This window comes from Mauremys reevesii, linkage group 3 (genome assembly GCF_016161935.1).
Source record: "Mauremys reevesii isolate NIE-2019 linkage group 3, ASM1616193v1, whole genome shotgun sequence".
Lineage (NCBI taxonomy): Eukaryota > Metazoa > Chordata > Testudines > Geoemydidae > Mauremys > Mauremys reevesii.
The window spans coordinates 19,473,197-19,487,345 of record NC_052625.1 but is presented as its reverse complement, the minus strand read 5'-3'; the positions used below and the strand labels follow the sequence as shown (position 1 = coordinate 19,487,345).

Here is a 14,149-nt window from a genome sequence, read left to right as displayed (position 1 = left end):
CCTATTTCACAAAGGGCTTGTGTACCCTCCTGGTGTGGGCTCCGGAGAAGCAGCCCCCGCAGAAAGAGGGACTGCAGGCACTGCTTAGGCAGCTACTCAGGGCCCGGCAGAGACAGTGCAAGGCCCAAGAGTATCTGCGGACCTATATGGCCCAGGTATCCAAGCAGCAGCTGTGTATACTCCAGCTGCTATGGGAGGAGATCTGGGGAAGCCAAAGGTATAGAGAGGGAAGGCAAGACGCCAGAGCTAAGCGCCCAGTAGTGGTGAAGATGCCTTGTTATACCTGTGGGTGACTGGGATCTGGGAGGAGTGAATGCCCCTATCGAGAGGAAAAGGGGAAGCCCAGGAGAGGCCCCACCTGTGAAGAGAATAGGGTGACGATGGGCGTGTTGGGCCTGTGGATGACAGGGGCACTTGAAGAGGCAGTGCCTGGACAAGAGCCCCAGAGCAAGGCCTAGCCGAGAAGAGCCTGACAAAGAGAAGGGCGTGGTAAGACCCATAGCTGGGGAGAAGCAGAAGAGGTGCTTCTGGTGCTAGAAAGTGGGCCACCCAAAGAGACATAGCCAGTTTCTCAGTAAGAGGGCAAAGAAAGGGGTGCCCAGGAATCAGGCCAGGTTGAGGACTGACCAGGGAGATGGGCCAGTGAGGACCGTGGGCCTGGCACAGAGTGATCTCCCACACCCAGTAGGGGGTAATGGGGAGAAGAGGACCCAGGAGGAGACAGGGGTGAACCCAGGGCTTCAGGAGACTGCTGTGGAGGCCCCAAATAAGAAAGAAAAGGGACTGGGGGACCTCCAGGGGCAGGTGCAAGAGCTGCAGGGGAGACTAGCAGCTGCAGAGGAGGCCCTTCAAGTATCAGAGGGGAGCTTGGAGTTCCAGAGAATCCAGGTCCAATATGCCAAAGAAGAGGGAAACCTTGAGGGGGAGGGTGTGTGACAGGGTGCCTGCCCTGCACTGAAGCTGAGAGAGTTAAAACCAGCCTCGGGAGGCTGAGTGGCAGGCGGACAAAGGAGTGTCTGCCGGGGAAACCACCAATTAGGGTGGTGGCTGCAGACAAATAGGGCAGTGGCTGGAGCAGCCAATCAGGGCCCAGCTGGCTAATATAAAAGGAAGCTGCAGACCAGAGTGAGTTAGTCTGCTGCAGGGAGCCCTGGGGAGAAAACTGGCTTTCTAGAGGGCTACAGCGAGACCAGCATCTGGGGAAAGGCAGGTGCTAGCAGGGACCGGGGGAGCTAGGGAGAGCTCCTGGTGGGCTGCCAGGACTAACAGGCTCAAGGCCCTGGCAAGAAGGCAAAGAAGCTGGAGCCAGAGGCAGGAGCAGAAGGAACTGAGGCTGCAGGGAAGTGGCCCGGGGAATAGAGACAGTGAGCTGGAAGGAAGAGGCAGCAGGAAGCTGCTGTTTGCAGGGTCCCTGGGCCAGGGCCCAGAGTAGTGGGTGGGCCTGCCACCACACTAGCTGCCCAGATGTGGAGCGGACCGGATGTGGACTGCCAAGTCGCTGTGACTGGACTCTTGATGGAGGAGTCCCTCAGAAGGGGGGGAACTGGATGGTGACATGGCCAGGGGAGATGTGTCATGAAGCAGATGCCGAGGGAAAACAGCTGTAATGGGTCTGATAGTGGAGGCGAGGACGGGAGAGCCAGCACCACCTAAGGACACACCTGCTGGGACTAAGCTAATTCCTGAAAAGCCCAGCAGGAGGCGCCTTGTGTTGAGTGACACCATGACAGTGTCCAATGCCATGAGATGCACATTGTGGGCTCCTTATAGATTTCCTGTGTAGGGGGCGATGTGGAGCTGTACTGCCCTTGGAGGAGCATTCGGAGAGAGGCAAAATTTTTCCCAGGGCTATTTGGTATACACTGTGCCCCATACTTTGAGATGATGCACCTTACACTGGGCTGCACCTGCCTTGATGGCTCCACTCTGATAGACAGTGTGGAGGAGGTGGGGTCTTGGTCCTCTTCCTTCTTGTTTTTCTCCACCCTTTTCTGGATGATCTCCTGCCTGGATGGAGCAAGGTCTGAGCAAGGCTGGCTCACAGGAGCTGTTGTGATCTGCCATTGTCTAGGCCATGTAAATTGGAGGAGATGATTGAAGGTGATGCTCCCTTACAAACTCCTGCGCCCAGCTGTCCCAAAGCTGGTCACAAGTCAGCCCTTCCTCTGGGTGACTTGTCCAGACTGATATTTGGGTAGACATATTTTATTCAAATTAGACAAAATATGGTGTTTGGATTGTTTAGGCCTTGCACAGAAAGTGTCGTAGCTCATGAATGAGTGCCCAGTAGCTCAAGAGGCATGTCTTCCAACGAACTGAGCACAAGTGTCCCAAATGACAAAGTGTGAGCCTAGAAACCCACCCTACTCCGTGGGGTGCTGCTGGGTGTGCAGGACAGCAGAACCTGAGATCGACAAGAAATCCACATGGCACAGCAGAAGGGGTTAGTGATCAGGGAAAGGCCCAAAGCCACCTGCCATTGGCACTCGGCAGCCTTCATGGCATAGATCTGAGTGGAGCATGAGAAACCTACATCCCACAACCCTGGTTTGGTAGAACTCTTGCTTCAATATAAAAAATACCCACCACCCTTACCAATAGCCATTACTAGCAGAAGTACCTGTGCCTTTCCTAAACCTTTTAATACTCTGAATACCTTCAAGCATTGCATACCTCCCACTAACCTCTACATCAGTTGTGAGCAGCCTGTGGCCCATCAGGGTAATCTGCTGGCAGGCTGCCAGACAGTTTGTTTACATTTGCACAGCTGCCTGCAGCTCCCAGTAGCCCCGGTTCACTGTTCCTGGCCAATAGGAGCTGCAGGAAGTGGTTCTCTTTAACTGTGCCAATTCACACCACCATTTTTAGCCCTGACTCCCCGTCTCCTTTCTCATTCTGCTGGCTGATCAGGAGACACTGGATGCAAACTCACTCAGCTCCCATTAGGGGGGAACTCCACAAAGTTCAGGTAAGATTCAGAAGTGTTCTGAATTTCAGAACTTCCCTAGGTTTACTCATCACTGCTCCAGGGTACCCCACGCTGAAAATATTGATCCCAGAGTTTCTTCTCCAATGTTATTTCTTCAGAAAGTATGTGTGGGTGGGAAAATGCCCACACTCCTATTTCATTTTTCTTTTGCCAGCCTTCGAGGCTGCAACTGGGATATTTGAAGTCACGCAGAGATCTTAAATGTTTTGATGAGTCTGAAAGAGAGCAAGACAAGCAATTAAGTGTAACAAAAACACATCTGTGACAGAAGACCTTTTTAGATTCACCCAGCTATGAAGTGTAATTCAAGCAGCACAACAAATTAATATTTCATCTTTAGCTCCTCTGTCAGGAGGGCGTATTGACAAAAAATGTTGTGCAAGCCTAAAGGAAAACAAGTGTGTTTTCACTGAATGGCTGACAGCTTGCAGTGTTTATGTCTGAGCCACAAAAATGAATGTAATTTAAACCTAAATTCTGAAATACAGTCATCCCACCTCCAGGAGATAAGTGCATAGCAAAACAAACTCTTATATAACCTTACATTAAGCCAGGGCATTACAAAAAAGGGTGGGTTTTTTTTCTGGAGGGAGGAAGTGTGTGTGTGTGTACACCTCACACAAGTGGTGAAAGTGTTCATGTGGCCCTGAGTCCAATTAACCCAACTGGCTTCACCTGAAGCATGGGCCAGCCCTCATTAGAGATGAAGCTCAGCTGTGGAGTGGCTATAAAGAGGAAATTTGTTAGTAGAAAAGGGCTGCAGGGACAGAGTGAGGTAAGAACTCTGCAGTCTCTCTTTTGGTAGTGGGAAGAGAGACTGGGAACAGGAAGGCTCTTGAGGGAGGAGAGAGCCTGGGGAGGGACGATACCTGGGAGAGACAGGACTGGAGCAAAGTCCTGTGGTTGGTTCTGACAGAAGGGTAGGAACCAGATCTCTGGGGAGTAGGCCTGGGAAGTGTTGCTCATTGCAAAGAGCCCAGGGAGGGGCTGGGTAATAGGCCAGAGGAAAGGTGCTGGTAGGAAGGAGTCCAAGTGGGCAACATCAGGATGCGAATTTGAAGAGGTGCAGGTGAACTGGTTTCCATTACTGTGCCCTGGATTTTTTTTTTTTAAACCATCCATCCGGTGTCTGTTGCTGAACCTCAGATCTTGTCTGTGCCCTGTTGGGATGTAAATATTTCAGTCTTGCTTTAATAAACAAGCTGAGGATATAAATATTTTCAGGGCTTCCATCCAAAGGGCCCTTTGCCAATGCTGCTAGTGGCAGATGAGACCTCTTTCTTGTTTACTCCCAGCAAAGCTGGCTGGCCACTGAAGAAGCATGTGTTGCACTCTGCTCAGAGATTCTCCTGGGACTGAAGCTTGTGCCTGAAGCCATGTCTACGCCACAAACTTTTAGGTTGATTCATGTTACGTTGACATAGAGCTGCCACAGTTAGTACATTGCTTGTGTGTGCGCATACTTGGCTCCTTGTGTTGGTGGTGCATGTATTCACCATTGTGTCATATTCATGGTGCTTTTATTGCTGCAGAGTGCAATGCACCCTGGGTAGCTATCCCATTGTGCAGCTTGCCACCATCCAGGACCCTGTTTTGTGGGAAGTTTTGGCAATGCATGATGGGCCTGAAATGAGTATCTCAGAGCATGGGATCAATGTCTCAATTTGCAACTGTCTCCATCCCATAATGCTATCTAATTTTTGTGCTTTTTTTCCCTTCAAAATCCCATAAACTGTGCAGCCCTCCTTGCTGTCTGCCATCTCTGACAGAAGCATGATGCCTGCACAGGTCTGCATTATTGTCATGAGCGTTGCAAGCACAGGTTGTATGATCCTGCAATATTTGCAGAGCTGCAAGAAGAGACACGGGGAACATGACAATTCTTTGGAGGACAGATTGCTGTGAGCAGTTGTGACAGTCTATATGATTATGTTCACCACTTTTACAAGACTGCGATAAATTCTTTACGAAGTATGACTTGTGATATCAGTTGAAAACTCATAATCTGCTGAACATTACTGTCATGGTAAAATGTGTGTCAACATTGTATCTAAAGTTGTTTCTACTATAAAATATTTCTGTAACATGTTCCAGAGTTAGAAACGCAGGCCTAAGCAGTTTTTCAGAGACAGACACACTGGCATCCCCAGAAAGGTATCAAAAAAGTCAAGTGGGGCTGTCACTTACTTCCAGTAATGGGAAGGTGTGAATGAGAAATTTACATTTCATCACAGGGATGGTTCAACCCGCAAGTCCACAAGTGATTACTTGATTACCCCGAGCTGCAGTGCAGGCAATCCTCAAAGATAGGAGAGGGATATAAGAATGAGAGACAATGACCTCCAATTTGTCTCTCTGCTCATGAAATTAATGACTCTTGAAGAACTGAACTAAGGGGGAGGAGTTCCAGGCTAAAAGGAGACCCAGTCTGAAATTTACTGCAGTATATACTGGAACAAAAGCTTTTGATTTTAAGTTCACTTAGGTTGTTAAGTTAGATATTAGTTTGCATTTTACTCTTCTTTCTCTTGTAACCAATCCTGACTTTTATGCATCAATGTTTGTAATCACTTAAAATCTATCTTTCTGTAGTTCATAAACTTACCTTCTTGTTTTATCTTAACCAGTGTGTTTGGATTGAAGTGTGTGGGGAAACTCCATTTGGGATAACAAGGCAAGGGCATTATCATTTTCCTTTGATGAAACGATGGACTTTCCATGAGCTTGTACTGTTCAGAAGGGTACTGACCAGTACAAGATGCACATTTCTGGGGGAACAAGGTTGGGACTAAAAATTTGTGGGTGTCACACTGTATGTAATTCATGAGTGATTGGTCAGAGTGCTCACGAGTTTAGCCAGGAGTGGATGATCTGACAGCATAGCAGTGTAAAAGGCACCCTAGGCTAGAGAATTAAGGGGACATAGCTGTTCAACAGTACAGATTGTACTCTGGTTAATGTCACAGTACCAAGAACCAAATCAGGCTGGTGGTGGTCCTGGAGCAGCTGCATATGGTGGAGTGCCAGTTCTGAAAAGCAGGTAGCAACTCTACTTCTCTTTACTTGTGCTGGCAGAGGTAGGGACAGCAAAGTAATGTCAAAAGGTGTGTCCTGCTATTTTGGGGGGCCATCTTTGTAATTTAAAATTACACTACTTGAGGTTCCTGTTTTGTTGCACAGCTGGATCCCCTGCTTGCCTGTCCCCCATAGTCGTCCTCTTCTTCCTCGTCCATCACCTTCTCTTCCTTGCTGGTCATGGCAGGGACCTGTGACTTGGGCACCTGGGAGGTATCCATGATGCTATTAGGGGTGGGGGTGAGGTCTACGCTGAGTATAGCATGCTGCTCTTTGTAAAAGCAGCAGGTCTGTGTCTCACACGGGATTGATAGTTGGCCTTCTGGTACGCCTGCTGCAGCTCCTTGCTTTTTACATGGCATTGCTGCTGGTCCCTGTCATCGCCCTTCTCCTGCATCCCCCAAGCAATCTGCTTATAGGTGTGCACCTTGCTATGGCTAGTTCAGAGCTGTGCTTGCACAGCCTCTTCTTCCCTCAGGCCCAGGAGATGCAATACCTCCTGTCGACTCCAGGCAGGAACGTGTCTGGAGCATGTAGCTGGCATGGTCAGCTTGGCAGTTACACTTAACAACGGAGAGCTGCTAGGTGTGCTCACCAAACTGGGCAATCAGAAAAAGGAACTTCAAATTTCAGAAATTTACTGGGCTTTAAAGGAGAAGGGGACTTAGACTCATAGACTTTAAGGTCAGACGGGACCACTATGATCATCTAGTCTGACCTCCTGCCAATGCAGGCCGCAGAATCTCACCCACTCCCACAACAAACTCCTAATCTATGTCTGAGCCATGGAAGTCCTCAAATCATAGTTTAAAGACTTCATGGTGCAGAGACTCCTCCAGCAAGTGAGCCATGCCCCACGCTGCAGAGGAAGGCGAAAACCCCCCTAGGGTCTCTGCCAATCTGCCCTGGAGGAAAATTCCTGCCCGACTCCAGATATGGCGATCAGATAAACCCTGAGCATTGGGGCAAGACTCACCAGCCAGACAACCAGGAAAGAATTCTCTATAGTAACTCAGATCCCACCCCATCTAACATCCCATCACAGGCCACTTGGCATATTTACCGCTAATAGCCTAATTTTGGAAATTAATTGATCTTTGTCTATCTCATCATACCATCCCCTCCATAAACTTATCAAGCTTAGTCTTGAAGCCAGATATGTCTTTTTTTTCCCCCCACTGCTCCCCTGGGAAGGCTGTTCCAGAACTTCACTCCTCTGATGGTTAGAAACCTTCATTTAATTTCAAGTCACTTCCTGATGGCCAGTTTATATCTATTTGTTCTTGTGTCCACATTGGCACTGAGATTAAATAATTCCTCTTCCCTCCCTGGTATTTATCCCTCTGATATATTTACAGAGAGCAATCATATCTCCCCTCAGCCTTCTTTTGGTTAGGCTAAACAAGCCGAGCTCTTTGAATCTCCTTTCATAAGACAGGTTTTCCATTCCTCAGATCATCCTAGTAGCATGACAGCGCAAGTCAGACCAGTGACGGGCTGTGTCACCACCTGCCTGCACCCTGGGGTACCTCACAATGCTCTATTACTGTGGCTTCCAACTTAGGATCCTCACAGTCAAACAACATGCGGATCACACCCTGAGTGTCTGTGTATAGCTACCGCCGTGGTCCAGAAATTCTGGCCGTAGCAGCCTGTCAGCGAACATCAGCCACACTCTGGTTTCCAGCAACCTTCGTTACTACTTGCAGGATGACCCCAACTCACTCCCAGTCATGGATTCCTCCCCCCACCACACAACTTGTGTTATACATTGTCCAGGCTTCTCCTGGGTAGCTCGGATAGATTAGGTCTGTTGTCCCTCTAAGGGGATCAAGAGACAACAGCTTGCCACCTTAAATGGAGTTACCCACACATTTCACAACACTGGATTAGTTTTAATTGAAGGATAAAACAAGTGTATTTAACTATAGAGACGGGTTTTAAGTGAGGACAAAGATTAAGGCACTAAAGTCAGAAATTGTTACAGGAAAAATAAAGATAAAACACTTCCTAATACTAAAATTCTTACCACAGGTTTGCAGCAGCATTGCTGAAAAAGTTTCAGGTTAGGATGTGCTCCCAAGGCTGTGTTTTTTTTTTTTGTTTTTTGTTTTTTTTTGTCATCTTAGGGGAAAAGAGAGAGTTGAACAGGGAGTGAGAACTTGAGGTGGGTTTGCCCCTCACTTCTATAGTTCAATTGGTCTTTGAAAAACATTTTTGTGAGCATGACCGCTAATTAAAGTTCTTTCCATCTGAGAGCAAGGAGACATGGACTCTGGTGGGGAAGAGATGTGATACGCATCTGTTTCTTCCTGACTTCTTTCCTTGCCAAAGAATGCTCACTTGATAGATGATGGTCCATCAGCTTTGATGGCACATGGCTAGAGGCGTTAACTTGTCCTTTGCCAGGATTACCCGCTTTCCAGACTTGTCCTCATGGTGGAACCTCTGATGTGGCCATACCATGTGGAGGCACAGTAGGAATTGTGGTTCTGCAGAGTGGCTCTGCCCTGGCTAGCCTAAAACTTGCACCTTCCTTTATGTAGCAGGACCACTGCCAGGGTAATCTTCAGAATTGGGTTTGTTGCAGATTGTCTAGATGATATGAAAGCTACATATTTCACAATATAAGCCCAAAGGGCATGGTCCAATGTCCACTGAAGTCAATAGAAAGGCATACTGTAATATATAAAGGCAGACCTTTAACTACACAACTATTGCTCTAAAACAGTGGTTCTCAAAGTTGGTCTGCCGTTTGTTCAGGGAAAGCCCCTGGTGGGCTGGGCCAGTTAGTTTACCTGCCACGTCTGGAGGTTCGGGCGATCATGGCTCCCACTGGCTGCAGTTCGCTGCTCCAAGCCAATGGGGGCTGCGGGAAGGGCTGCCAGCACATCCCTTGGTCCACGCTGCTTCCCACAGCCCCCATTGGCCTGGAGCAGCGAACTGCGGCCAGTGGGAGCTGTGATCGGCCGAACCTCCGAACACGGCAGGTAAACAAACCGTCCCGTCCTGTCAGGGGCTTTCCCTGAACAAGCGGCGGACTGGCTTTGAGAACCACTGCTCTAAAATACCATGTAGGAAGTGTGGCTTGATTTAAAGCTTAAGTGTCTGTGGAAGCTAGAACTTTTAATTTCCTGAATTTTTTTTTAATTCCCATCTATAATGATGCTTTACTGTAGGTCCTTTTTTTGTAGTTAATTAAAACCTATTAGCAAGAGAGTAAAAACAGTGGTTCTTATAAGTATTATAAATGCTCATCATTTACTTGGGATACTAAGAAGACTCTCAAAGGCACAGATAGTAGTTAGGTGCCTCAATAATTGAAATTGAGTGAGAGCTAGGCACCTACCTACCATTTGTACCTTCAGAAGTCTCCCCCTTAGTCTCATTTTATAATCTAACCTAAAGAGAAACAAATCAGGAATGCACAACACATGTTCACAGGCATCAGTGGGTGATGAATAAGTTGTCAGGTGAGGCTATTTACTCTGAAAGCAAAACAAAACAAGGTAATGCTGGATAAGGGAAACAGTCCTGCAGTAATTACAAGAGAAATTCAGCCACTGAAAAGGTTAGCAGGAAGAAGCTAGCTGTACATTTGTCCTCTGTGAAAGAATATTTGCTGTGCATGAGACAAGTATGATGAGGGGCTTAGGTTTACTTCCATGAGTATAACATGGTATCAGATGCTGGTACTAGGGTAAAAATCTATAACAGCCTACTTTTTTTTTTTTTATCGGATCCCTCATCCTTGATCATCTCTAGTATTTTTCTGCCTTGGGCAAATTGTCTAGAGCTGATAATTCCTTGGATTGCAATTGCATCATATCTCACAAGCTAAGTGGGACTGGGCTTTCCCAACACTTATCCAAGTGACCTTTAATGAAATGTTGAATGTGCTGCAGCAGGAGGCATAGTGATGCACTAGGAAGCATTCTTCCCTTGGAACTGCCACTGCAGCCGTGTCCAGTGTGGCATTAGGGAGACAATGCAGCTGGAGATACCATTTCTAATTTTGAGTAAAGAAGCTTTAGGATTGCTGTAGCTCCAACCAGGTGTTTCGTGAGCGCTGGGTTGTTAGCCATGCTGTCTTTTCTGAAGTCCAATTTGGGAATCTAAATTCTGTCTACTTTCAGTAAAAACACAGCCAAAAACCACATGTACTGCAAAAGAAAATCCCCAAACTCCTCCCTTTCCCCTCATCATCAGTTGGGCCCTAGTTTCAATTGGGTGTGATAGAGAATGCTATTTCCTATCTTTAGATGGTTGTGTTTAATGGGCTATTAAAGAGCTACTGAGTTTCCCCAGAGCTCATTGTGTATCCATGATTGAAGTATGGCTGGTGCACTGATAGAGTAAAACTGCATTCTGCTTGGGCGGGTAGATGTCTGGGATCTGTATTCCAGAATTGTTCTCCTGATAATCTGGATAATTTACAAATATGTCTAAAAGAACCATGACTAACCTTAGCTTGGAAACTAGCAGCTTTTTAGGGCATTAACACATTGCCATCCCTGGCTTGGTCCTATTCAGAGGCAAAACCAAATGATGTTGTGTTATATCAAGGTCAGGCACTACCCTGTTATCACAGAGACCCCCAGCTTGGTAGCACTTAGCTATGTATATGGGTCCTATAGCAGGAAAAGAAATATTGAGTTAGGTCCTCAGCTGGTGTAGCTCAGGTGACTTCAATGGTGCTTCAGAACAGCTGATGGGCTAGCCCATTGGTTACTTTCCTTAGTCAGTGTGCGTGCTAGGGTCACACTTTCAAGAGTTTTCCATGTGCTGCATGGACATATTTCCCCTGATATAGCACAAGTCCATTTTTGTAACACATTTGAGTTCCCTCAGCTTCCTAGGAAGCAAGCATATTTAACATGAACCAGATTGGTAGTCCCATTGAAGTCAAAGGGATTAGTGGTGTGCTTAAAGTCAACATTGTGGTTAAGTGTTCTGCTGGATCTGGGTCCAGGTGAGTCAGTGAGGTTCTAAACTGAAGACTTTTGTTGCGCAGCATGTAATGATTTCTCAAAGCCACTGGTTCAACCCCTTGACTTTGAGGTTTTCAGAACAGATGTACTTTTATGTCTTTAGGTCAGTGGTTCTCAACCAGGGGTACACAGAGGTCTTCCAAGGGGTACATTAACTCATCTAGATATTTGCCTAGTTTTACAACAGGCTACATAAAAAGCAATAGTGAAGTCAGTAAAAAAATTTCATACAGACAAAATGAGAAAGTACGCAATATTTCAGTAATAGTGTGGTTTGATGCTTTTGTATTTTTGTCTGATTTTTGTAAGGAAGTAGTTTTAAGTGAGGTGAAACTTGTGTATGCAAGACAAATCAGACTCTCAAAAGGGGTACAGTAGCCTGGAAAGGTTGAGAACCACTGCATTAGATCAATACTATTCTAAAAGTAAGTATGTACCATAAAAGTAATTTCAACAATTCAGCAAAATAATTTTCATTACTTATAGACACAACTCAGAGGACATATGTAGGGGGGAGGGATAGCTCAGTGGTTTGAGCATTGGCCTTCTAAACCCAGGGTTGTGAGTTCAATCCTTGAGGAGGCCACTTAGGGATCTGGGGCAGAACTTGGTCCTGCTAGTGAAGGCAGGGGCTGGACTTGATGACCCTTCAAGGTCCCTTCCAGTTCTAGGAGATTGGTATAGTTCCAATTATTATTTTTCCTGCTTTGAGCAGGGGGTTGGACTAGATGGCCTCCTGAGGTCCCTTCCAACCCTGAGATTCTATGACAATTAGGTCTTACCTCATTGCAAGTCAATGGGAATTGGCACATTCAACCCATTTGTGCTTTTGAAAATCTTCCTCTATGGGATTTGTGCACCTAAGTCACTTTTCCATATCCCACTCACAAGGTGGTTCTTCTCTAGTTGTTGTTCTTTTAAACCTACTCATTTCAAGGGGTGAAAGGGATGAGTAATTTTTTTTGACAGTTTGAAGAAAATCTAGCCTGTAAGCTTTGAATGATGCAAGCATGAGGCAAATTGATGGTTTGATTTGTTTTGTTTTTTTCAAATTAAAGATGCTTTGCTGGGAAGTTTCATTTGCTGTCAGATGTTCAAAGTGCATCCAGTGTAGCATGTCGCTAATATAGTCCTTATGGAAAATTCATGTTTTGCCTTGGTGGGAAAACAATAATAACTAGGATTGGCAGAACTCTTTTTTTTTTTTTTTTTTTTTTTAATAATTTCAACAGGTAATCCTGATGTTTATTTTTAAGCACTTTTTTCTGATTTGTTATCAATTTAAATTTTCAGTTGCAGGAAATTATGAGGGGGCCAGACAATAATTTAATGACAACAGAGGTTGAATCTCAAAGTTAAAGCTTTCTAATTGTTAAAACACACATTGTCCTCAGCATATGTCAAGATATACAAAGTTAAATAGCCTTAAATCGAACTCTAAGTTCTCAAGCAGCATTTTTCTTACTTTGCCTATCTGAAAATTTTGATTATTATTGATGGAACTATTTTTTCATTGGTGTGTGTGTGTGTGTGTGGTGAAACTGGCGTTTACCAGTTCTTATGGATAAAAATCAAATCCTTCCAAGCCTAGAAATAAGAAAGCTATGGACACTTCAGAATGGTGTGAAATCTACGTGCCATTTGTGAGGGCAGCAGCATGTCAGAGTAGGTGATTGGGGAAGCTGGGTTCTATTCCTGGCTCTGGAACTGGCTGACTGTGGCTGTGATCTTGACCAAGTCACATGACTTCTTTGTGGCTTGTAATTTCCAGACCTGTAAAATTGCCTACATTTACAAAGGTATCTGGAGGCTTCTCACATGACTGTTTGTAAAGCACTTCGAGATCCAGAGATGAAAGGCACTTTAGAAGGCACTTCTTTACTGATTTCAGCATGCTTCAAAGCAGAGTGTTCCAAATACATGTGGGTATGGAGACCTGTATTTGATTGTAAGATCCTTGTTAGCTGCTAATGATTTCAATCAGGAGAGGAGAGAGGCACCAACGAGGAACTTTTTCTCTCTGGGTGATTCAACAGAGAACAAGAAAGGTTGGTCATAATGACTGTGGGCCTGATCCTGCTTGAAATCAGTGGCAAAATGGGAGAGCAGATTCTGTCCCCAGCTTTACCTGTACAAGCTCAGAACTAAAGCTAAGTGCATGGATTTTTTTTGGTTAAGTGCTTTTGAGACTTAAGTTATTTAGGAGCATAAATCCACTTTTCCCCTATCCAATGTGACTTAGGCTTCTAAATCACTTAGGAGCCTTTGACATTTTTTCCCAGTTGTCCATAATGGGGTTGCACAGGTATAAGTAAGGACAATTGGCACGTTGTATGGTTTACCATACCACGTTATTAGGTATAGGTAAAATGAAGTTTTAGAACATCAAACCTTTATGGAAAAATCCTATAGAACTTAATAGCAAATAATCTTTCCATAGGTTTTTGAACCATCCCATATAGTGTATTAAAAAACTCTGTCTCTACAGATAAAACTCTATATGATGGTTCAAAAAAACCTATAGAAAGAATGTAATGAGGAATTATATCCTATGGGCTTTTAGAGTATTTATTACAGAACCCTGTCATATTTCTATAAAACAAGATCACTACAATGCCTCTTAAATTCTATTGTACTTTCCAAGAGAGAAAACAGGAATAGGCAGTAGCTATCTGAGACCCAGTGGCCCTTTCTGATGCTTTAAAAGCTTGGTCTTCACTGGGGGCAAAGCCTTTTTTTAATGTTTTTAAAAGCAAATCCAATAAAGGTGTGTCAGAGCAATGTAGAGGTATTTGGAGGAAGGGAAAACCAAAAACTTCAGGCCTACATGCTGTTTAAAGGGGCAGCACTGCCTTCCTATAGAGGCCAATATAAAAGCCTATAAAAACAAATAACACAAGTATGTAGGGACAAAATTAGAAATGCCAAGGCACAAAACAAGATTAAACTAGCTAGAGACAAAAATCGTAACAAGAAAGCATTCTGCAAATACATTAAAAGCAAGAAGATGACCAAGGACAGGGTAGGCCCATTATTCAATAGGGGGTGGAGGGGAGGAACAATAACAAAGTGTGGAAATGGCAGAAGTGCTAAA

General features: G+C 45.2%; 1 protein-coding gene across 14 annotated transcripts in view; it reads left to right on the top strand.

The window, feature by feature from the left end:
* Positions 1–14,149, top strand: part of PCSK2 (proprotein convertase subtilisin/kexin type 2) — a 371,376-nt gene that overhangs the window by 143,711 nt on the left and 213,516 nt on the right. The window contains exon 1 of one of the 14 annotated variants that reach the window (XM_039531414.1): positions 2–489. The exons of 7 other annotated variants lie outside the window; for them this stretch is intronic. The gene's annotated coding sequence lies outside the window, so the exon portion shown is untranslated. Of the gene's footprint in view, position 1; positions 490–1,223; positions 1,948–2,018; positions 2,101–2,853; positions 2,969–3,832; positions 3,910–10,900; positions 11,037–14,149 lie in introns of those variants that run through there. 6 more of the 14 variants (XM_039531416.1, XM_039531413.1, XM_039531417.1 and 3 more) reach the window with 6 other exon arrangements.